At 51.2% G+C, this 23,436-nt stretch overlaps 1 protein-coding gene across 4 annotated transcripts in view; it reads left to right on the plus strand.

Annotated features, from left to right (window-relative positions):
* Positions 1–23,436, plus strand: part of LOC140398688 (growth factor receptor-bound protein 7-like) — a 274,640-nt gene that overhangs the window by 112,444 nt on the left and 138,760 nt on the right. The window contains exon 1 of one of the 4 annotated variants that reach the window (XM_072487681.1): positions 8,128–8,268. The exons of the other annotated variants lie outside the window; for them this stretch is intronic. The gene's annotated coding sequence lies outside the window, so the exon portion shown is untranslated. Of the gene's footprint in view, positions 1–8,127; positions 8,269–23,436 lie in introns of those variants that run through there. 4 annotated transcript variants of the gene reach the window in all.

Raw genomic sequence — 23,436 nt, forward strand, 5'->3', positions numbered from 1 at the left:
CACTCTCTCTCACTCTCACACACACACTCTCATGCACACACTCATACACACACTCTCACTCACTCACACACATACTCACTCTTACTCTCGCACTCTCATTCACACACACTCACTCTCACTTACACACACACTCACTCTTACTCTCACGCTAACTCACACACGCTCACTCTTACTCTCACACACACACACACGCACATCCTCACACACACACACTCACTCTTATGCACACACTCACTCTCACACTTGCACTCACATATTCACTCTTACTCTCACACTCAATCTCACACTCATTCTCAATCTAACTCTCACACTCACTCACTCTCGTATTCACTCACGCTCAGCTGCATTCTCAGCCTCATGCTCACTCTCACATTTACATTCACTTACTCTCGCACTCACTCACTCTTGCTATCACTCTCACACTCACTCTCACACGCTCGATATCTATGCATCCCTCTCACTTTACATCCAGTTTACTCTCATACTCACGCGCTCACTCCCGCGCTCACTCTCGCACTGACTCACTCTTGCACTACCTAACAACTAAGTACCCATCTTCTGTACACAGCCCTGTCTAATACATCCTTTTTGTTACCCAATCTTGTCCAGTAATCAGATCCTCCCATTTGCTATCTAATCTCATCTACCAATAGGATCACTGGATAATCTGACTCCACCATCGGGGGAATCTGAAACAGAAAATGCTGGATAAATTCAGCAGGTCTGGCAGCACCCGTGGAGGTAGAAACGAGGACACTGAGCCACAAGGAGACCAAAATCTCAATTTAAGAAGTAGGTTTTAAAGAGATTCATAAAGGAGCGAGAAGTGGAGAGGTTTCGGGAGGGAAGCTTAGGGCCCCGACAGCTTAAGGCACGGATACGAGTGGTGGAATGAAGGAAGCTGGGGACTGGGATTCGTCAAGAGGCCAGAATTGGAGTGCAGAGATGTGGGAGTTTAACTGCTGCCTGTGAGATCTCTCCTGGATAATTGAAACTTTCCTCCTTGTCTATAGAATTAAGCGAAACATAAACTTACTTCTCACTTCCTGTAGCAGCGCTGCTGAGGGGCACGGCAGAGCTTCAAAAAGCTCTGGGTTTGTCTGTTGCTCGCTGAGCACTCTTTCTGCAGATCACATATGAGGAGGTATCCATGTTACAGATGTTTCCAGATGTCACCACCTGACAACAGTGTCACCTTTTATGTATCCATGATGACAGGAGAGCTCAAAAAATCTATTTCTTTTGACTTGCTGCCGCTATTGTGTTTTAGGCAAATAAGAAGAGTGAGCTTCAAGTTGCAATGAAGTCACCACTTTGGAAAGCAGTGAAGATGACTTTCCGTGGGGGTGGGGGGGGGGGGGGGGGAGGAGGAAGGAGCAGGAGGTGAACAACCTGCCATGGACGGTGCCAGCATTCCCCCACTCTTCTCTGTAAGTCAGGAAACATTTCTCTTCCCGTCACTCGACCTGCCCAGCTGCCAGGGGGGAAAGTGAGGGATGACTTTGCCAGTGGAGTTGGTTCAAGAAAAGACCATTGGGATTAAATTCCTGCAGGATTACTCCCAAGAATCCTATATTTTCCAGTCTAATCACCAATCTTTCATGAAAATCCCACTGGCCGACTGAGAGGACAGCTTGTTAGGGTTGAACTGCAAATTGTTTGTGTCTTCAGAGTTTTCCAGATTTTCCATTTATTGGCAGCTGCAGATGTTTCTCTTGGCCTTTATTGCCAGGTTAACCTCACCAACAGCAGGAAATGGCAAAGGTTTAATGGAACTCCTGCAATTGGTTAATACTCACAGATTTAACATGCTTTAAAATTTCAGGGTCCGTCATTATTTTGATTTTAAAATTCCAGCATTGGGATGTGTTGAAACAGATTAGATTCTGGCAGGTCGCTGAAGGCTGACAAGCTTGTTTAAACTGATGGTGTTGGACAAACTCCAACCACACAAAGAAGTACAAATACTTCAACTCTTTCAAATATGTTAAAGAAAAAAGACTTTGGGTACAAAGTTTTCTGATTCATAAACCACTTCTGGGCTCTGGTTGGTGAGTTAGTTGATCATTGGGCCCTGTGGAATGGAACCTCCCGTTCTCACTTTCTATACCCACAGCAAGATTATACAAACAAACTTGTTGCTGGTGATGGTGGGGGGCCATTGTCCAGGACACTGGGAAAACATTCTTCAACTTTAACATTCAATTGTTCTTGTAGATAATACACGGGTTAACCTCTCATCTCGAACAGTGCAGTGCTCCCTCAGTACTGACCCTCTGACAGTGCAGCACTCCCTCAGTACTGACCCTCTGACAGTGCAGCACTCCCTCAGTACTGACCCTCTGACAGTGCGGCGCTCCCTCAGTACTGACCCTCTGACAGTGCAGCGCTCCCTCAGTACTGACCCTCTGACATTGCAGCACTCCCTCAGTACTGACCCTCTGACAGTGCGGCACTCCCTCAGTACTGACCCTCTGACAGTGCAGCGCTCCCTCGGTACTGACCCTCTGACAGTGCGGCACTCCCTCAATACTGACCCTCTGACAGTGCAGCACTCCCTCAATACTGACCCTCTGACAGCGCAGCACTCCCTCAGTACTGACCCTCTGACAGTGCAGCACTCCCTCAGTACTGACCCTCTGACAGTGCAGCACTCCCTCTGTACTGACCCTCTGACAGTGCGGCACTCCCTCAGTACTGACCCTCTGACAGTGCAGCACTCCCTCAGTACTGACCCTCTGACATTGCAGCACTCCCTCAGTACTGAGCCTCTGACAGTGCGGCACTCCCTCAGTACTGAGCCTCTGACAGTGCAGCACTCCCTCAATACTGACCCTCTGACAGCGCAGCACTCCCTCAGTACTGACCCTCTGACAGTGCAGCACTCCCTCAGTACTGACCCTCTGACAGTGCAGCACTCCCTCTGTACTGACCCTCTGACATTGCGGCACTCCCTCAGTACTGAGCCTCTGACAGTACAGCACTCCCTCAGTACTGACCCTCTGACAGCGCAGCACTCCCTCAGTACTGACCCTCTGACAGTGCAGCACTCCCTCAGTACTGACCCTCTGACATTGCGGCACTCCCTCAGTACTGAGCCTCTGACAGTACAGCACTCCCTCAGTACTGACCCTCTGACAGCGCAGCACTCCCTCAGTACTGACCCTCTGACAGTGCAGCACTCCCTCAATACTGACCCTCTGACAGCGCAGCACTCCCTCAGTACTGACCCTCTGACAGTGCAGCACTCCCTCAGTACTGACCCTCTGACAGTGCAGCACTCCCTCAATACTGACCCTCTGACAGCGCAGCACTCCCTCAGTACTGACCCTCTGACAGTGCAGCACTCCCTCAGTACTGACCCTCTGACAGTGCAGCACTCCCTCTGTACTGACCCTCTGACAGTGCGGCACTCCCTCAGTACTGACCCTCTGACAGTGCAGCACTCCCTCAGTACTGACCCTCTGACATTGCAGCACTCCCTCAGTACTGAGCCTCTGACAGTGCGGCACTCCCTCAGTACTGAGCCTCTGACAGTGCAGCACTCCCTCAGTACTGATCCTCTGACAGTGCGTACTCCCTCAGTACTGACCCTCTGACAGTGCAGCACTCCCTCAGTACTGACCCTCTGACATTGCGGCACTCCCTCAGTACTGAGCCTCTGACAGTACAGCACTCCCTCAGTACTGACCCTCTGACAGTGCAGCACTCCCTCAATACTGACCCTCTGACAGCGCAGCACTCCCTCAATACTGACCCTCTGACAGCGCAGCACTCCCTCAGTACTGACCCTCTGACAGTGCAGCACACCCTCAGTATTGACCCTCTGACAGTGCAGCACTCCCTCAGTACTGACTATCTGACAGTGCGGCACTCCCTCAGTATTGACCCTCTGACAGTGCAGCACTCCCTCAGTACTGACTATCTGACAGTGCGGCACTCCCTCAGTACTGATCCTCTGACAGTGCAGCACTCCATCAGAACTGACCCGCTGACAGTGCAGCACTCCCTCAGTACTGACCCTCTGACAGTGCAGCACTCCCTCAGTACTGACCCTCTGACAGTGCGGCACTCCCTCAGTACTGACCCTCTGACAGTGAAGCACTCCCTCAGTACTGATTCTCTGACAGTGCAGCACTCCCTCAGTACTGATCCTCTGACAGTGCAGCACTCCCTCAGTACTGACCCTCTGACAGTGCTGCACTCCCTCAGTACTGACCCTCTGACAGTGCAGCACCCCCTCAGTGCTGACCGTCTGTCAGTGCGGCACCCCCTCTGTACTGACTCTCTGACAGTGCGGCACTCCCTCAGTACTGAACCTCTGACAGTGCGGCACTCCCTCAGTACTGATACTCTGACAGTGCAGCACTCCCTCAGTACTGACCCTCGGACAGTGCAGCACTACCTCAGTACTGACCCTCTGACAGTGCAGCACTCCCTCAGTACTGACCCTCTGACAGTGCAGCACTCCGTCAGTACTGACCCTCTGACAGTGCAGCATTCCCTCAGTACTGACCCTCTGACAATGCAGCACACCCTCAGTACCAACCCTCTGACAGTGCGGCACTCCCTCAGTACTGACCCTCTGACAGTGCGGCACTCCCTCAGTACTGAACCTCTGACAGTGCGGCACTCCCTCAGTACTGATCCTCTGACAGTGCGACACTCCCTCAGTACTGACCCTCTGACAGTGCAGCAGTCCCTCAGTACTGACCCTCTCACAGTGCAGCACTCCCTCAGTACTGATCCTCTGACAGTGCGGCATTCCCTCAGTACTGACCCTCTGACAGTGCGGCACTCCCTCATCACTGACCCTCTGACAGTGCGGCACTCCCTCAGTACTGACTCTCTGACAGTGCGGCACTCCCTCAGTACTGACCCTCTGACAGTGCAGCACTCCCTCAGTACTGACCCTCTGACAGTGCAGCACTCCCTCGGTACTGACCCTCTGACAGTGCAGCACTTCCTCAGTACTGACCCTCTGACAGTGCGGCACTCCCTCAGCACTGACCCTCTGACAGTGCAGCACCCCCTCTGTACTGACTCTCTGACAGTGCGGCACTCCCTCAGTACTGAACCTCTGACAGTGCGGCACTCCCTCAGTACTGATACTCTGACAGTGCAGCACTCCCTCAGTACTGACCCTCGGACAGTGCAGCACTACCTCAGTACTGACCCTCTGACAGTGCAGCACTCCCTCAGTACTGACCCTCTGACAGTGCAGCACTCCGTCAGTACTGACCCTCTGACAGTGCAGCATTCCCTCAGTACTGACCCTCTGACAATGCAGCACACCCTCAGTACCAACCCTCTGACAGTGCGGCACTCCCTCAGCACTGACCCTCTGACAGTGCAGCACTCCCTCAGTACTGACCCTCTGACAGTGCAGCACACCCTCAGTACTGACCCTCTGACAGTGCGGCACTCCCTCAGTACTGACCCTCTGACAATGCAGCACACCCTCAGTACCAACCCTCTGACAGTGCGGCACTCCCTCAGCACTGACCCTCTGACAGTGCAGCACTCCCTCAGTACTGACCCTCTGACAGTGCAGCACACCCTCAGTACTGACCCTCTGACAGTGCGGCACTCCCTCAGTACTGAACCTCTGACAGTGCGGCACTCCCTCAGTACTGATCCTCTGACAGTGCGACACTCCCTCAGTACTGACCCTCTGACAGTGCAGCAGTCCCTCAGTACTGACCCTCTCACAGTGCAGCACTCCCTCAGTACTGATCCTCTGACAGTGCGGCATTCCCTCAGTACTGACACTCTGACAGTGCAGCACTCCCTCTGTACTGACCCTCTGACTGTGCGGCACTCCCTCAGTACTGACCCTCTGACAGTGCGGCACTCCCTCATCACTGACCCTCTGACAGTGCGGCACTCCCTCAGTACTGACTCTCTGACAGTGCGGCACTCCCTCAGTACTGACCCTCTGACAGTGCAGCACTCCCTCAGTACTGACCCTCTGACAGTGCAGCACTCCCTCGGTACTGACCCTCTGACAGTGCAGCACTTCCTCAGTACTGACCCTCTGACAGTGCGGCACTCCCTCAGCACTGACCCTCTGACAGTGCAGCACTCCCTCAGTACTGACCCTCTGACAGTGCAGCACTCCCTCGGTACTGACCCTCTGACAGTGCGGCACTCCCTCAGCACTGGCCCTCTGACAGTGCAGCACTCCCTCGGTACTGACCCTCTGACAGTGCAGCACTCCCTCAGTACTGACCCTCTGACAGTGCAGCGCTCCCTCAGCACCGACCCTCTGTTACCTTGGATTTTCTGCTCAAATGCTGTAGTGAGGCTTGACCTCAGGCCTGTGTCTAACGTGACAGTGCTTTCTATGTATTATTTGGGATGGTTGTTCTCCAGTATCAGACGGTGATGAGTGTAAACTAGACATTCAGTGAGATCATTTCAAAATTGCTCAAAAAGATCAAATTCCACCAGGAAGACTAATAAACGTCAGCGCAATTCTTATCCTGAGAATTACTGTCAAGTTTAAATATCCTTGACAAGCCGGGATATCGAGCTGATTAGAACGCCTTGTCCCATTGCAATTGTCTTCCTAACTTACTGGACTGCATATCAAGAATACATCTGACACCAAAACTGTTACGTGGTTTTGTTAAAAGTAGTAATGTGTTTTCAGTCTACAAAAAAGTCACAAATAAGTGATTAGGCTGGCTTCCAATCTTGGCAACTTTTCTAAAATGTTTGAAGTGTTGTTACCTGCACCCATGTTACAAAAGAATCGGCTGCTACAATTCTGAAAGCAATAACCTGCTGGTAAAACTCTGCGGGTTGAGGCTAAAGTTCCTCAAGTCTCACCACCTCCCAGTCCCATCACATAGTGTCCCAATTGACCTGCCGTGTAACTAATTGGGGCGATGGGTGGCTTAAATTCAGGTCCCATCATTCAGTTTTGCCGTCACCTATGATGAAAGATTCTCTACTCCTGGCCTCACAACTTCGCTGATTCCCCACCCCTCGCGATAGAGGCATCTGCTCTGTTATGTTTTGGTTGTTTCTCTGACCCTCTGCTTTGGGGTTGGGCAGTGTGATGTAGTATTTGTTCAGTAAAATTTTTCTCCTGCTTCGAATCATACCCCCGAGGCCATTCACCCGGTTCAATTCAACAATGTCTTAAGTTTCTAAATACGGTAACTCCTCATCGCATCTCCCATCATCAGGGAATCGCAGCAAACGTGGCAACTATTTTACACACAGCAAGATCCCACACAACAGGAAAGTGATGAATAGCTCACTGTTTCATTGGCGGAGATAGAAACATTGCTCAGGACATAGGGGAGCACGGCCATGCTCGTCCATGGGAACTTTTTCACCCAGGAATTAAAATATTTTTAGACACTGGGCGGGATTCTCCGCCCCGCCGCGCCACATTTCTGCCCCGACTGACCGGCGGGATTCTCCGTTACGCCGTCCGGTCAACGGGGTTTCCCAGTGTGGTACACCGTCGGGAAACCCCCGGGCGCTGGCACAACGGAGAATCACGCCGGCGGAGAATCCCGGCCAGTGGGTTGTTTGGGTATGGGGAACAGAATGCAGAGGACATTGTCTCAGTGGATAAGTTTGCTTGGGGTACAAGTACCTTTATTCAGGTGTTGTTTGCTTGCCGAACCTTTCCCCTCGGTTATTTCTATGATTCTGAAAGATCCTTAGTCCTCTCAGCAGACTTGAAGCTTCAGCATTCTCTTTCTGAGTCTGTTTCAAAGCAGAATGTCGCTGCAGTTCCACTGCAGTCTTCTCCCATTTCCCAAAATGAGGGACAAGAAAAGTCCCTGAAGAATTTCAGAGCTTCCTTGAAGAATTCCCTTCGGCGAAGCACATTTAACTCCAAGTTTAAGTTTGTTAATCAGCCCGGGAATCCTCACACTGTTCGACACAGAACAACATGAGAAATGATATTGAAGGAAAATAACTTCTAATTAACCACAGACAGGTGCAAACGCACAAGGAATAATTCTGTGAAGCACAGTGTTGTTAGACGGGGTTGGTGGAGTTGTGGAGAGTGCAGGTTCCACGGGGTGGGTGGAGTTGTGGAGAGTGCAGGTTCCAGTGTAGCAGCCTTATCCTGAAACCTTCGCTCCCTGTACTGATGGCGAGATTCCCCTGACACCTGCCACTCCTGGACAGGCAGAAACCCACATATTAATCTCAAACAGATTAAAGTCTGCAGGAAATAAAGAGGAATACTGTGCCAGCAGAAAGAGAGAAATTCTGCTGCAGTTAATCATTTTACGGGTGAGTTTGATGATTTCAGTGCAAGCCATTTAATTTTTAACGTGTTTATCATGTTTGTTTTTCTGTCTTTATATTCATTTAATTTTATATTTAAATATTTACCTGACTCAGGAATCAGGATAAGAATATGAGTCGACCGATGTGATTAGTTTAGTTTGCAGGATTTCATTGGTTGTGTTTCTGCAGAGCGTTCCTGATCTTTATTTCACCAGTTCCATTGGGTAAGTTCTGAGCAGCCACACAACTGTTTGCTATTTGATTCTTTTTTTTGTTTGATTTGACGTGGCTCCGTGTCCATTCATTGTGTAGCCCGTTATATACAAGACTTCTAATTATTTTTTAAATGAATTTATGGGATGTGGGCGTCGCTGGTTAGGCCCAGCATTTATTGCCCATCCCTAATTGCCCCTTGAGAAGGTGGTGGTGAGCTGCCTTCTTGAACCGCTGCAGTCCGTGTGGTGTAGGTACACCCACTGTGCTGTTAGGAAGGGAGTCCCAGGATTCTGACCCAGCGACAGTGAAGGAACGGCCGATATGTTTCCCAGTCGGGGTGGTCAAGAGTTGGAGGGGACCCTCCAGGTGGTGGGGTTCCCAGGTATCTGCTGCTCTTGTCCTTCTAGATGGTGGTGGTTGTGGGTTTGGAAGGTGCTGTCTGAGGAGCCTTGGTGAGTTTCTGCAGTGCATCTTGTAGATGGTACACACGGCTGCCACTGTGCATCAGTGGTGGTGATAATTATACTATTTTATCATTAAATCCTCCTGTGCAGCTTCGTACTCCTTGAGGTTTTCCTGCTTTAAACTATTTATGGTGTAGCCGTTTTTGATCAACTATTTCTGGGATTTTAATCTCCCTGTGAGCTATTTTTACTGCTCTGGTGAACACATCTGTGTTCAATTCCCGTCTGGGCTATTTTAATGTTACAGCCTTTGGGGGAACCGTTATCTTTCTGCGGTCCAGTGTCTGCTCGGAACGTGTATTACAAAACTGCACCATCCTGGTCCACAGATTTTCTCTTTCTTAAAATAACTGGCAGAATTCTGCGGCCTGTGTATCTGAGAGTTTACAAGTTATGTCCCCGATGTGAGTCAGAATGAGAAGATTGCAAAGCTGCTGAGAGGTGTGGTCTGGCGAATCTCCGTCTGCTCCTCCTCTCAATGTCCTTGTGCAACTTATTTGTCTGTTGTGTCAGTTGCTACCCTGCAGTGGGCCAGTCTATTCACATACAGCTCAGCGTTTTTTCCTGCCATCTATTAACCCTTCATTATCTGATTCTCTTTTTACTTTAACATTGATGCTTAATATCCTCACATCAACATTAAATAGAACTACTGCTCGATTTGCTCAATGACTGTGGCTCTTTGAACAAATATCACCTTCCTCCTCAACTAGGTCATAGAGGCAAAGAGTAGCAATGGAAGGATGCTTTTCTGATTGGAGGGCTGTGACTAATGGTGTTCCGCAGGGACCAGTGCTGGGGCCTTTGCTGTTCGTAGTATATATCAATGATTTGGAGGAAAATGTAACTGGTCTGATTAGTAAGTTTGCGGACGACACAAAGGTTGGTGGAATTGCGGATAGCGATGAGGACTGTCAGAGGATACAGCAGGATTGAGATTGTTTGGAGACTTGGGCGGCGAGATGGCAGATGGAGTTAAATCGGACAAATGTGAGGTTATGCATTTTGGAAGGTTTAATACAAGTAGGGAATATACAGTGAATGGTAGAACCCTCAAGAGTATTGAAAGTCAGAGAGATCTAGGTGTACAGGTCCACAGGTCACTGAAAGCGGCAACACAGGTGGAGAAGGTAGTTAAGAAGGCATACGGCATGCTTGCCTTCATTGGCCGGGGCATTGAGTATAAAAATTGGCAAGTCATGTTTTCATAGAATTTACAGTGCAGAAGGAGGCCATTCGGCCCATCGAGTCTGCACCGGCTCTTGGAAAGAGCACCCTACCGAGGCCCACACCTCCACCCTATCCCCATAACCCCTTAACCCAGTAACCATACCCAACACTAAGGGCACTTTTGGACACCAAGGGCAATTTAGCATGGCCAATCCACCTAACCTGCACATCTTTGGACTGTGGGAGGAAACCGGAGCACCCGGAGGAAACCCACGCACACACGGGGAGAACGTGCAGACAGACAGTGACCCAAGCCGGAATTGAACCTGGGACCCTGGAGCTGTGAAGCAATTGTGCTGACCACCATGCTACTGTGCTGCCCATGTGTTGCAGCTGTATAAAACCTTAGTTAGGCCACACTTGGAGTATAGTGTTCAATTCTGGTCGCTACACTACCAGAAGGATGTGGAGGCTTTGGAGAGGGTGCAGAAGAGATTTACCAGGATGTTGCCTGGTATGGAGGGCATTAGCTATGAGGAGAGGTTGAATAAACTCGGTTTGTTCTCACTGGAACGAAGGAGGTTGAGGGGCGACTTGATAGAGATCTACAAAATTATGAGGGGTATAGACAGAGTGGATAGTCAGAGACTTTTCCCCAGGGTAGAGGGGTCAATTACTAGGGGGCATAGGTTTAAGGTGCGAGGGGCAAGGTTTAGAGGAGATGTACGAGGCAAGTTTTTTACGCAGAGGGTAGTGGGTGCCTGGAACTCGCTACCGGAGGAGGTGGTGGAAGCAGGGACGATAGTGACATTTAAGGGGCATCTTGACAAATACATGAATAGGAAATGGAATAGAGGGATACGGACCCCGGAAGTGTAGAAGATTTTAGTTTAGACAGGCAGCATGACCGGCACAGGCTTGGAGGGCCGAAGGGCCTGTTCCTGTGCTGTACTTTTCTTTGTTCTTTAACCATGTGTTAACTTAAAACCTGAACATTCTCCTTCTGAACCTGAAATCAAATGAGAAAGTTCTGGACGTGTTCAGCTGTTTCGTGAGAATGTGACAGAAGAGTGAGATTGGTACATGATGTGATTCTGATGTAAGATCCAATTGAGATTTGATTAGTTTTCACTGTCCAGGGCCAGGATACAGGGACAGTGATGCCTAAAACCACCTGGCTGGGCCTAGCTGCAGTTTCCACAATGTCCACATTGTTTGAGATTTCTACAAGGTCCCCATTTAGACACCTCCTCATTTCCTCGGAATTTTCAGTCACTCAATCTCGGGATGTTGTGAACATTGTGTTGGATCCGACCAGAGTGACCACAAGGAAACGATAGATAGGAATAATAAACAAAGATTTAATGAAACATACAATTACTCTACTCCAACCCCCGAAGGGTTCTCCTGCCCTGACCTTCGCTTTGGCTGGGGTTTTTATACTAGACAGGCTCTCCTTGTTAAGGAGAAGACCTGCATCATCAACGGGGAAGTTCATACTCTGCTGAGGGGAACCTGATATCCATATCCTCTGACCTCCGTGAGGATTGTAACACATAGGAAAAAGAAAAGGTTTGTATTTCTATAGAACAGGACATCTCAAAGTGTTTTGCAGCAATAACGTGCTTTCGAAGTATATTGACTGTTGTTGTGCAGGAGCAGTCAATTTGCACACAGCAAGTTTAAGCTCTGAGTGAGGTTGTGCCTTTGACTTTCAATTAGCTTTGTGCCTCTTTGACATCAGTAATAAAGATCAGGGATTGCTCTGTGTGATAGTCCAAATAACCATGGGGAAAATTGAGGCTGTGATGATAACTCATAAAAAGGAGACAGATACAAAGTCAAGCAGCAGAAATCACTGGAATTATATCTTAGAAGCAGTGATTTAGACACTGACACAGCGATGGTTAAGAGGATGATCTAGAATCAAATTATAGATTGCTGTGTTGAGGTGCGTTTGAACAAACAAAATGATGGACAGAAGAATATCACCAGTTGTGTCAGTGTTGAAATGGGCCTGTAAGGCAGGCTTTTCTTTCCAAGAAGCCTTGTTAAGAGGGTCGAATGACATGTTTCCCTCTGATCATAACTTGAGTTTCACAGGATCTCGTCGAACATCTTCCAGACGGCCAATAGGCCGCTGAGAGTTACGTTGATGCGTCATTTTGATAGGCCCTGCTTCCTCACTTCTCAATCATCCTCATTTTGAAAATCGAACTACATGAGATAGATTCCAGCCCTGTGGGGGCTAGCCCTAACTCAATTCAACCTATTCAGAGCACCTGTCCCAGCTCCTTAAACACCCCCGGATCCATGTCACCTGGACCTGCAGATCCCCATGTTCTGTTCAAGTCGATTAGCGCGATTCTCCGGAACGATTTCTAAATGTGGCAGCGAGCGGGAATTGCCGTGAGCTTCCCGCCGATTGCCACAGTGAGGACGGCAACGCTCTTCAACATTAATTGGTCCACTTAACGAGACCCCACGGGCTTCTCGCCGCAAATGAAGGCTCGCCAGCCGATGTGCCGGCACCGCGCTCGCCAACCCCCCACTAACAAGGTCGAGCAGCACTTGCACAGCCAACCCCACTCAGTGAGGGTGAGCCACAGGGCAGCCAGTGCTGCCTGGGACCAGGTGGCGGTGGCTTTAAGCTCCGGGAGTGTGTCCAGGAGGACTGGCCTCCAGTACCGAAAAACAACGACCCACACCGGGCAGCATGAGTGAGGAGATACCAAGGCCCCCTCCCCCCCCCCGGCCAACCCCCCCACCCCCCCCCCCCACCCCCCACCAGAGTCCTTTCCAACCCCCCACGAGCATCCAGCCCCCAACTCTCCATGCAGCTCCCAACCCTCCTTTCAAACCCCTCAACCTTTCCAACAACCCCCCCCCCCCCACCACTGTGAACCATGCATGTGGCTAACGATGCCCTCTCTGTGTCTGGGGGGGACACTGAACGACGGGAGGCCGTTGGTTATGGGTGGCTCTCATTAATTGTGTGGAAATGGGGCTTAAGTGGTGATAATTGTTTTCTCGCCACGCTACGGCGAGATCCCGATTTCGCCAATGGGAGCGGCTGGTTGTATCTCGAGCTGTTTGCCGCCTAGCGCGGTTCTCGATTTCGGCATCTTCGAGCGAGAGCGCAATGAGGCCGGGAAATCAAGCCCAATATCTCTATCTACGTCTGCCTGAAAATAGTGAAAACCTTTGCTCACTCAGCCAATCAGACAGAACCACAAACTCAGAGTGAGTGATAGAAACCAAAAGAGCAAGACGGAGAGATTCTTTAAATTCAAAGTCTCAATGAAATACGGACTATTGCACCCTAAATGACCACAGCACTTCAGGGCGATTAAGTAACTAATTCAAGTATAAATATCAAAAAGAGAAGTTTTGAAAAACAGGTTGATGTAGCTGGGGGTCTTGTCAAAACAATAGGGAATGATTGGAATCCCATTCTGCTGTCACCTGTCTAAGCAAAAAGAGGTTTGAGGAGGGCAGGACAGTGTTAACATTTTTCCTTATGCCCCGAGCAAACATCATTCCCACGGTGTTTGACTCCATGCCAAGAACAACATTTCATCATAGGATCATGTTGGCGTGTCTACTATGAATAGGCCACATAGATTTGAAAATATGTGGTGCAACTCACATGATATGAATGTAATTAAAGAGAATGTCATTTTACACTCCCTCTGTCAGAGCAGTCAGACTTTGCAATAAGCTCAAAAAAGCACAATTATCTCCAGCGAGCTGGTGGTTTGCAGTGTCCTGGGTCCCTAATCCTCCCTCTCCGGGATGGCCAATGTCGCTCAGCATTGAGAACTGTTTGTCTTCACGTTCTGGAAGAGCGAGTGGGGTGGAAGGGGGTAAGACAGGGAGTTTGGGGGGTGCAGTTGTAGATGTTTGGGTGTCAGTGGCCCCTCTGACTTTAGCACCATCTCCCTCACAGAGGATAGAATTGTAGCCCCTGTGAAGCATCCATGTGGGAGGGAGCGAGACGAGGAGAGTGCGAGGAGTTTCTGTTACTTGACGTTGTAATTGCTTCCTTTGAGTGAGTGACCAGCGCAGCCAGAATAGTACTCAATATTCCCCATGGTTGCTTAATTGGATGATCTCACAGCAGGTTGTTGGTTTCAGCTGCTCAGGAGAGCTTAAACGTATCAAAAGGGAGAAGAGAGATGATAATGGAGTGGTGATATCACTTCTCTAGTAATCTCGAGGTCCAGGCCAATGGTCTGGGCAAAACAGGTTCACATCCCACCAGCTGGTCATGAACACCCATCTGGTTCACCAATGTCCTTTAGGGAAGGAAATCTGCTGTCCTTACCCGGTCTGGCCTACACGTGACTCCAGGCCCACAGCAATGTGGTTGACTCTGAAATGCCCTTGGAAATGGTCTATCAAACCAGATTAAGGGCAATTGGGGATGGATAACAAAGGACCACCGTGGCCAGTGTTGCCCAGCACCCAGTAAAGAATGAAAACAGAGATTGACACCAGCTGAGAGCTGATTAGGGCCTGATGTCACCTGTATATTCTGATGACCCGAGGACACTACTCTGTTCACTCCTTATGCCAAAAGCTTCATATCTGAAGCTTCAACACACTCCCTGGTTTCAATCAGCTGTCATGGGAGATGACACAACATCCCTGTGGGAAGAATTAAATGCATTTCTTAAAATAGAAGTTCCTATAAACAAAACTCAGCTTGGCCTTCTACAAGTTGCTGTAGTTGTTACCAGACCTGTTTGACTTCCTAATATCTATAAATATAGGTATTCAGAATAAACTTGTCATAGTGTTCAATAGCATCCAGTTCCTTGCTGCAACCCCTGTGCAGACCCCAGTGCAACCCCTGCGCAGTCCCCCTGCGCATCCCCCAGTGATGCCCCTGTGCAGTCCCTCAGTGCAACCCCTGCACAGTTCCCCAGCAGTGCCCCTGCGCATCCCCCAGAGCAACCCCTGTGCAGTCCCCCTGCGCATCCCCCAGAGCAACCCCTGTGCAGTCCCCCTGCGCATCCCCCAGTGATGCCCCTGTGCAGTCCCTCAGTGCAACCCCTGTGCAGTCCCCCTGCGCATCCCCCAGTGGTGCCCATGCGCATTCCCTCAGTGCAACCCCTGTGCAGTCCCCCTGCGCATCCCCCAGTGGTGCCCCTGCGCATCCCCCAGAGCAACCCCTGTGCAGTCCCCCTGCGCATCCCCCAGTGGTGCCCCTGCGCATCCCCCAGAGCAACCCCTGTGCAGTCCCCCTGCGCATCGCCCAGTGGTGCCCCTGCGCATTCCCTCAGTGCAACCCCTGTGCAGTCCGCCTGCGCAGTCCCACAGTGGTGCACCTGTGCAGTCCCCCAAACCTCCCCCTGCGCAGTCCCTCAGTGGTACACCTGTGCAGTCCCCTAATGCAGCCCAGTGCAGCAACTCACATGATATGAATGTTTAGACTGTAATTAAAGAGAATGTCATTTTACACTCCCTCTGTCAGAGCGGTCAGCCTTTGCAATAAGCTCAAGAAAGCACAATTATCTCCAGCGAGCTGGTGGTTTGCAGTGTCCTGGGTCCCTAATCCTCCCTCTCCGGGATGGCCAATGTCGCTCAGCATTGAGAACTGTTTGTCTTCACGTTCTGGAAGAGCGAGTGGGGTGGAAGGGGGTAAGACAGGGAGTTTGGGGGTGAAGTTGTAGATGTTTGGGTGTCAGTGGCCCCTCTGACTTTAGCACCATCTCCCTCACAGAGGATAGAATTGTAGCCCCTGTGAAGCATCCACGTGGGAGGGAGCGAGACGAGGAGAGTGCGAGGAGTTTCTGCTACTTGACGTTGTACCTACTTCGTCTTCTACTAAGGCCCCTGGACAGGCTCACAGTGCGGCCCCTATGTGGTCTCCCAGTGCCAGCCACCAGTGCACCCTGCTTGGCCCCCCAGTGCCACCCCCCAGTGCCACACCCCTGTGCCACCCCCAGTGTGGCCGCCATGCGGTTCCCCACTGCGGCACCTGCACAGTCTCCCAGTGCGCCCCTGCACAGTCTCCCAGTGCGCCCCTGCACAGTCTCCCAGTGCGCCCCTGCACAGTCTCCCAGTGCGCCACTGCACAGTCTCCCAGTGCGCCCCTGCACAGTCTCCCCGTGCGCCCCTGCACAGTCTCCCAGTGCGCCCTGCACAGTCTCCCAGTGCGCCCCTGCACAGTCTCCCAGTGCACCCCTGCACAGTCTCCCAGTGCGCCCCTGCAGAGTCACGCAGTGCGCCCCTGCACAGTCCCCCAGTGCGCCCCTGCACAGTCTCCCCGTGCGCCCCGCACTGTCTCCCCGTGCGCCCTGCACAGTCTCCCCGTGCGCCCTGCACAGTCTCCCCGTGCGCCCCTGCACAGTCCCCCAGTGCGCCCCTGCACAGTCTCCCCGTGCACCCCGCACTGTCTCCCAGTGCGCCCCTGCACAGTCTCCCAGTGCGCCCCTGCACAGTCTCCCCGTGCGCCCCTGCACAGTCCCCCAGTGCGCCCCTGCACAGTCTCCCCGTGCACCCCGCACTGTCTCCCAGTGCGCCCCTGCACAGTCTCCCAGTGCGCCCCTGCACAGTCTCCCAGTGCGCCCCTGCAGTCTCCCAGTGTGTCCCTGCACAGTCTCCCAGTGCGCCCCTGCAGTCCCCCAGTGCGCCCCTGCACAGTCCCCCAGTGCGCCCCTGCACTGTCTCCCAGTGCGCCTCTGCACAGTCTCCCAGTGCGCCTCTGCACAGTCTCCCAGTGCGCCCCTGCACAGTCTCCCAGTGTGTCCCCTGCACAGTCTCCCCGTGCGCCCCGCACAGTCTCCCAGGGCGCCCCTGCACAGTCTCCCAGTGTGTCCCCTGCACAGTCTCCCCGTGCGCCCCTGCACAGTCTCCCAGTGTGTCCCCTGCACAGTCTCCCCGTGCGCCCCGCACAGTCTCCCAGGGCGCCCCTGCACAGTCTCCCCGTGCGCCCCTGCACAGTCTCCCAGGGTGCCCCTGCACAGTCTCCCAGTGTGTCCCCTGCACAGTCTCCCAGTGTGTCCCCTGCATAGTCTCCCCGTGCGCCCCTGCACAGTCTCCCAGGGCGCCCCTGCACAGTCTCCCAGGGCGCCCCTGCACAGTCTCCCAGTGTGTCCCCTGCACAGTCTCCCCGTGCGCCCCGCACAGTTTCCCAGTGTGTCCCCTGCACAGTCTCCCAGTGTGTCCCCTGCACAGTCTCCCCGTACGCCCCGCACAGTTTACCAGTGTGCCCCTGCACAGTCTCCCCATGCGCCCCGCACAGTCTCCCAGGGCGCCCCTGCACAGTCTCCCAGTGTGTCCCCTGCACAGTCTCCCCGTGCGCCGCTGCACAGTCTCCCCGTGCGCCGCTGCACAGTCTCCACGTGCGCCCCTGCAGTCTCCCAGTGTGTCCCCTGCACAGTCTCCCCGTGCGCCCCGCACAGTTTCCCAGTGTGCCCCTGCACAGTCTCCCAGGGTGCCCCTGCACAGTCTCCCAGTGTGTCCCCTGCACAGTCTCCCCGTGCGCCCCGCACAGTTTCCCAGTGTGCCCCTGCAGTCTCCACGTGCGCCCCTGCAGTCTCCCAGTGTGTCCCCTGCACAGTCTCCCCGTGCGCCCCTGCACAGTCTCCCAGGGTGCCCCTGCACAGTCTCCCAGTGTGTCCCCTGCACAGTCTCCCCGTGCGCCCCGCACAGTTTCCCAGTGCGCCCCTGCACAGTCTCCCCGTGCACCCCGCACAGTCTCCCAGTGTGTCCCCTGCACAGTCTCCCAGTGTGTCCCTGCACAGTCTCCCCGTGCGCCCCGCACAGTCTCCCAGGGCGCCCCTGCACAGTGTCCCCGTGCGCCCCGCACAGTCTCCCAGGGTGCCCCTGCACAGTCTCCCAGTGTGTCCCCTGCACAGACTCCCCGTGTGTCCCCTGCACAGTCTCCCAGTGTGCCCCTGCACAGTCTCCCAGTGTGTCCCCTGCACAGTCTCCCCGTGCGCCCCGCACAGTCTCCCAGTGTGTCCCCTGCACAGTCTCCACGTGCGCCCCTGCACAGTCTCCCCGTGCGCCCCGCACAGTCTCCCAGTGTGTCCCCTGCACAGTCTCCCAGTGTGTCCCCTGCACAGTCTCCACGTGCGCCCCTGCACAGTCTCCCAGTGCGCCCCGCACAGTCTCCCAGTGTGTCCCCTGCACAGTCTCCCAGTGCGCCCCTGCACAGTTATGAACATATGAATAGGAGCAGGAGAAGGTCACATGGCCCCTTCTTGGCGATTCAATAAAATCCTGGTTACTCGTTGATCTCAACTCCACCTTCCCATCTAATCCCGTTATTCCTTACTTCCCCTGGAACAGCGGTTCCCAACCTGTGGCCCGCGAGAGTACTGCAGGTTGTCCGTCGAAAAAAAAATACAATTACGAGTGAGCATCAGAAACTATCAGAAACAGCTGCACTTTTAATACCCGTTGATATATGTTTCACTCCCGTCAGCTGTAAACTATGTAAAAAAACATGTTTAAAACGGTTTGTGGATCCTGTGGTCCGCAAAAGCTTTTGATGACAATCTATGGTCTGCATAAAGATAAAGGTTTGGAACCGTCGCCCGAATCAGAATCCTGAATGTGTCAATGATGCCACCTCTCAAACTTCTAAACTCCATTTTCCTCAATCTCCCCTCACAGGGCAATCCTGCAATCCCAAGAATCAATCGATTGAATCATTGCCAGGTGTAGACTCACTGAGATTTCCTTACATTTGTAGGCCAACCCCCTGCAGTAAAGGCCAAAAACCACTTGCTTTCCTAATTGTTTGATGTACCTGCAAATTAACTTTCTGTACTTCATGTATGCTGTCACCTCAATCCACTGCCAACTTTTAATAGCTTTTCACCATTTTCAAGGTCTGTATTTCCATTCTTCCTACCTCACATTTTAGCACGTTACATTCCATCCATCACCTTGCTGCCCGCTCGGGCAGCACGGTAGCACAGTGGTTATCACTGCTGCTTCACAGCTCCAGGGTCCCAGGTTCGATTCCCAGCCTGGGTCACTGTCTGTGCGGAGTCTGCACGTTCTCCCCGTGTGTGCGTGGGTTTACTCAGGGTGCTCCGGTTTCTTCCCACAGTCCAAAGATGTGCAGGTTAGGTGGATTGGCCATGCTAAATTGCCCTTAGTGTCCAAGAAAAGGTTAGATGGAGTTACTGGGTTATGGAGATAGGGTGGAGGTGTGGGCTTAATTAGGGTGCCTTTCCAAGGGCCGGTACAGACTCGATGGGCCGAATGGCCTCTTTCTGAACTATAAATTCTATGATTCTATGTCTTCAATTTTTTGCAAATTATTTCTGTCTTCCCACCTAGTTTTGTATTGTCAACAAACCTGGATGTATTACACTCAGACTCCTCAACTAAGTCATTCTTCCAAACTGTACAGAGCTGAGGCTTGTAGCACTCCACTAGTCACGGCCTTCCAACCTGAAAATAACCTGCTTATTCCCACTGCCTACTTCCTGTCCATTAACCAATCCTTTCTCAATGCTAATAAACTACCCCTGACTCCACCAGCACTTATCTTGTCCAACAACTTTGGTGTGGTATGCTGAAAATCAAAATATGCAACATCCACTGTTTCCCATTTATCTGCCCACTTAGTCACATCCGCACAAGAGATAACAGGTTTGTCAATCACCATCTCTGTTTTAGAAAACCATGCTGCCTAATTGTATTGTGATTATCTCAGTGTCCCTGTTGACACAGCCTTAATAATGGATTCCAACATTTTCCAAATGGCTGATTTCAGGCTAACTGAAATGAAATGAAAGAAAATGGCTTATTGTCACAAGTAGGCTTCAATGAAGTTACTGTGAAAAGCCCCTAGTCGCCACATTCCGGCGCCTGTTCGGGGAGGCTGGTACAGGAATTGAACCGTGCTGCTGGCCTGCCTGGGTCTGCTTTAAAAGCCAGCGATTTAGCCCAGTGTGCTAAACTGGCCTATAGTTCCCTGTTTTCTCTCTCTCTCCTTTCCTGAATTCCGTTGTTACATTTTCTACCTTTCAATTCATGAGGATCATCCCAGAAACTAGGGAATTTTGTAAAATCACAAGCAGTGTATCCATTGTATCCACAACCACCTCTTTCAGAACTCTGGGATGTAAGCCATCAGTTCCAGCTTTTAGTCACAAATTTCTCCAGGAATATTAAGACCATAAGACATAGGAGTGGAAGTAAGGCCATTCGGCCCATCGAGTCCACTCCACCATTCAATCATGGCTGATTTCAACTCCATTTACCCGCTCTCTCTCCATAGCCCTTAACCTTGAGAAACAAGAATTTATCAACTTCTGTCTTAAAGACACTCAACGTCCCGGCCTCCACCGCCCTCTGTGGCAATGAATTCCACAGACCCACCACTCTCTGGCTGAAGAAATTTCTCCTCATCTCTGTTCTAAAGTGACTTCCTTTTATTCTAAGGCTGTGTCCCCGGGTCCTAGTCTCCCCTGCTAATGGAAACAACTTCCCTACATCCACCCTATCTAAGCCATTCATTATCTTGTAAGTTTCTATTAGATCTCCCCTCAACCTCCTAAACTCCAATGAATATAATCCCAGGATCCTCAGATGCTCATCGTATGTTAGGCCTACCATTCCTGGGATCATCCGTGTGAATCTCTGCTGGACCCGCTCCAGTGCCAGTATGTCCTTCCTGAGGTGTGGGGCCCAACATTGCTCACAGTATTCTAAATGGGGCCTAACTAATGCTTTATAAAGCTTCAGAAGTACATCCCTGCTTTTATATTCCAAGCCTCTTGAGATAAATGACAACATTGCATTTGCTTTCTTAATTACGGACTCAACCTGCAAGTTTACCTTTAGAGAATCCTGGACTAGGACTCCGAAGTCCCTTTGCACTTCAACATTATGAATTTTGTCACCGTTTAGAAAATAGTCCATGCCTCTATTCTTTTTTCCAAAGTGCAAGACCTCGCACTTGCCCACGTTGAATTTCATCAGCCATTTCTTGGACCACTCTCCTAAACTGTCTAAATCTTTCTGCAGCCTCCCCACCTCCTCCATACTACCTGCCCCTCCACCTATCTTTGTATCATTGGCAAACTTAGCCAGAATGCCCCCAGTCCCATCATCTAGATCGTTAATATATAAAGAGAACAGCTGTGGCCCCAACACTGAACCCTGCGGGACACCACTCGTCACCGGTTGCCATTCCGAAAAAGAACCTTAATTGAAGTTCCGCGCTCTCATTGCCCTTTCATTTTCCTTTATTTCTGATACGTTTTTGTGCTGTGAAGTCAGGCAGAAAATACTTGTTTACGATCTCTCCCATTTCTTTAATCATTTTTATCATTTCTCCTGTCTCAAAACTCATGTTTATTTTCATTACTCTATTCCTGTTCACAAACTATAATCTGTTTTGGGTTTGTCATTAGTTTAATCTCATATTCTCTTTTCTCCTTTATCAAACTTTTGGTCATTCTTTGTCGGTATCTAAATCTCTCCCAGTCATCGGACTTATTTACTTTTCTTGGCAATATTATAGCCCACTTATTTTATTCTAATACCATCTTTAACTTCTTTACATAGTCATGGATCATGAGTGGATGGCAAGGTGGTGCAGTGGTTAGCACTTCTGCGCTGAGGATCCGGGTTCGATCCTGGCTCTGGGTCACTGTCCGTGTGGAGTTTGCATATTCTCCCCATGTCTGCGTGGGTTTCGCCCCCACAACACAAAGATGTGCAGGGTAGGTGGATTGGCCTCGCTAAATTTCCCCTTAATTGGAAAAAGATAATTGGGTAGTATAAATTAATTTTAAAAAACATAGTCGTGAATGGATTTCTAATGGAATTTCTATTTCTCGAGGGAATATATATCTGATGACAATTCTGAATTATTTGATTCAACGTTTACCATTTCCCATCTACCATCACGCAGGGCAGGGGTGGAGAGGGCAATGTGATGGAGGTCTCAGAGATGGTGTGGATATGTGGTCAAAACTTCACCTTGAGCTAAAATATTACACCAAATTTGTGATTAGTCTGATTCAGCCCCAGAGGCGAAGTGAGTGGCTGAAGAAAGGAATTTGTGTCAGTAACCAAACACCTTTGGTCTTCCCAATATTTAGTCGAAGGGAATTTCTGCTCATCCAATCCAGGATGTTAGATGGGGAGTCTGATAAATCAGAGAGAGTGGAGGGGTCAAGACAGGCAGGTGGAGGTGAGATTGGGCTGTGTATCGACAGCATATACGTGGAAACTTATGTAGGGGACAATTTTGCACCTGCATTAGCTGTTGGTGAGATCTCGTTTTCTATATATCCCCATCCCCCACCAGTGACATAACTAGGTTCCTGCCCTCTCATTTCAATAATTTTGATACAATTGGTGGGCTTCCCTGCCTTAACATCCTCCACATTTAGAATTCCCCTCTCGTCAAAGAAATGTCACGTCGTCGAGGGTTACAACAGCTTTTCACAAACGTGAAGCAGTCACGGGAACCCACTACAGACACACATACGTACAGCCCCTAGGGGGGAGGGACATGTCTGCACAGTGCCCTTAAGGGCCCTCTGGGGAGCTGCATAGGGGAGTGTCTCCCTCGGGTCTGGGGGGGGGGGGTTGCCCTGGTGATGGTGATTGGCATGTATCCGTGGCGGGGGATGCATTTTTTAAGCGCAGATCAAGGCTCCCTTTAGAAATGGTGACCCAAACTCTGGGGAGCCAGTGTTGCTGATTCCATCTGACTCCCCCCCCCACACCCACCCTTCCCCCACCCAGCCCCACCCCTCCCCACCCTTCCCCCCTCCCCCTTCACCCACCCACCCCCACCCCTCCCCACCACAACCCCTCCCCCACCCCCACCCCTCCCCCCACCCCCTGGGATTACACACTGGATGCTGGGATTACACACTGGATGCTGGGATTACCCACTGGATGCTGGGTTTACACACTGGATGCTGGGTTTACACACTGGATGCTGGGTTTACACACTGGATGCTGGGATTACACACTGGATGCTGGGTTTACGCACTGGATGCTGGGATTACGCACTGGATGCTGGTATTACACACTGGATGCTGGGATTACACACTGGATGCTGGGATTACACACTGGATGCTGGGTTTACGCACTGGATGCTGGGATTACACACTGGATGCTGGGATTACACACTGGATGCTGGGATTACACACTGGATGCTGGGATTACACACTGGATGATGGGATTACACACTGGAGGCTGGGTTTACACACTGGATGCTGGGTTTACACACGATGCTGGGTTTAACACTGGATGCTGGGATTACACACTGGATGCTGGGTTTACATGCTGGAGGCTGGGATTACACACTGGATGCTGGGTTTGA

The sequence above is a fragment of the Scyliorhinus torazame genome, chromosome 21 (genome assembly GCF_047496885.1).
Source record: "Scyliorhinus torazame isolate Kashiwa2021f chromosome 21, sScyTor2.1, whole genome shotgun sequence".
Classification (NCBI taxonomy): Eukaryota; Metazoa; Chordata; class Chondrichthyes; order Carcharhiniformes; family Scyliorhinidae; genus Scyliorhinus; species Scyliorhinus torazame.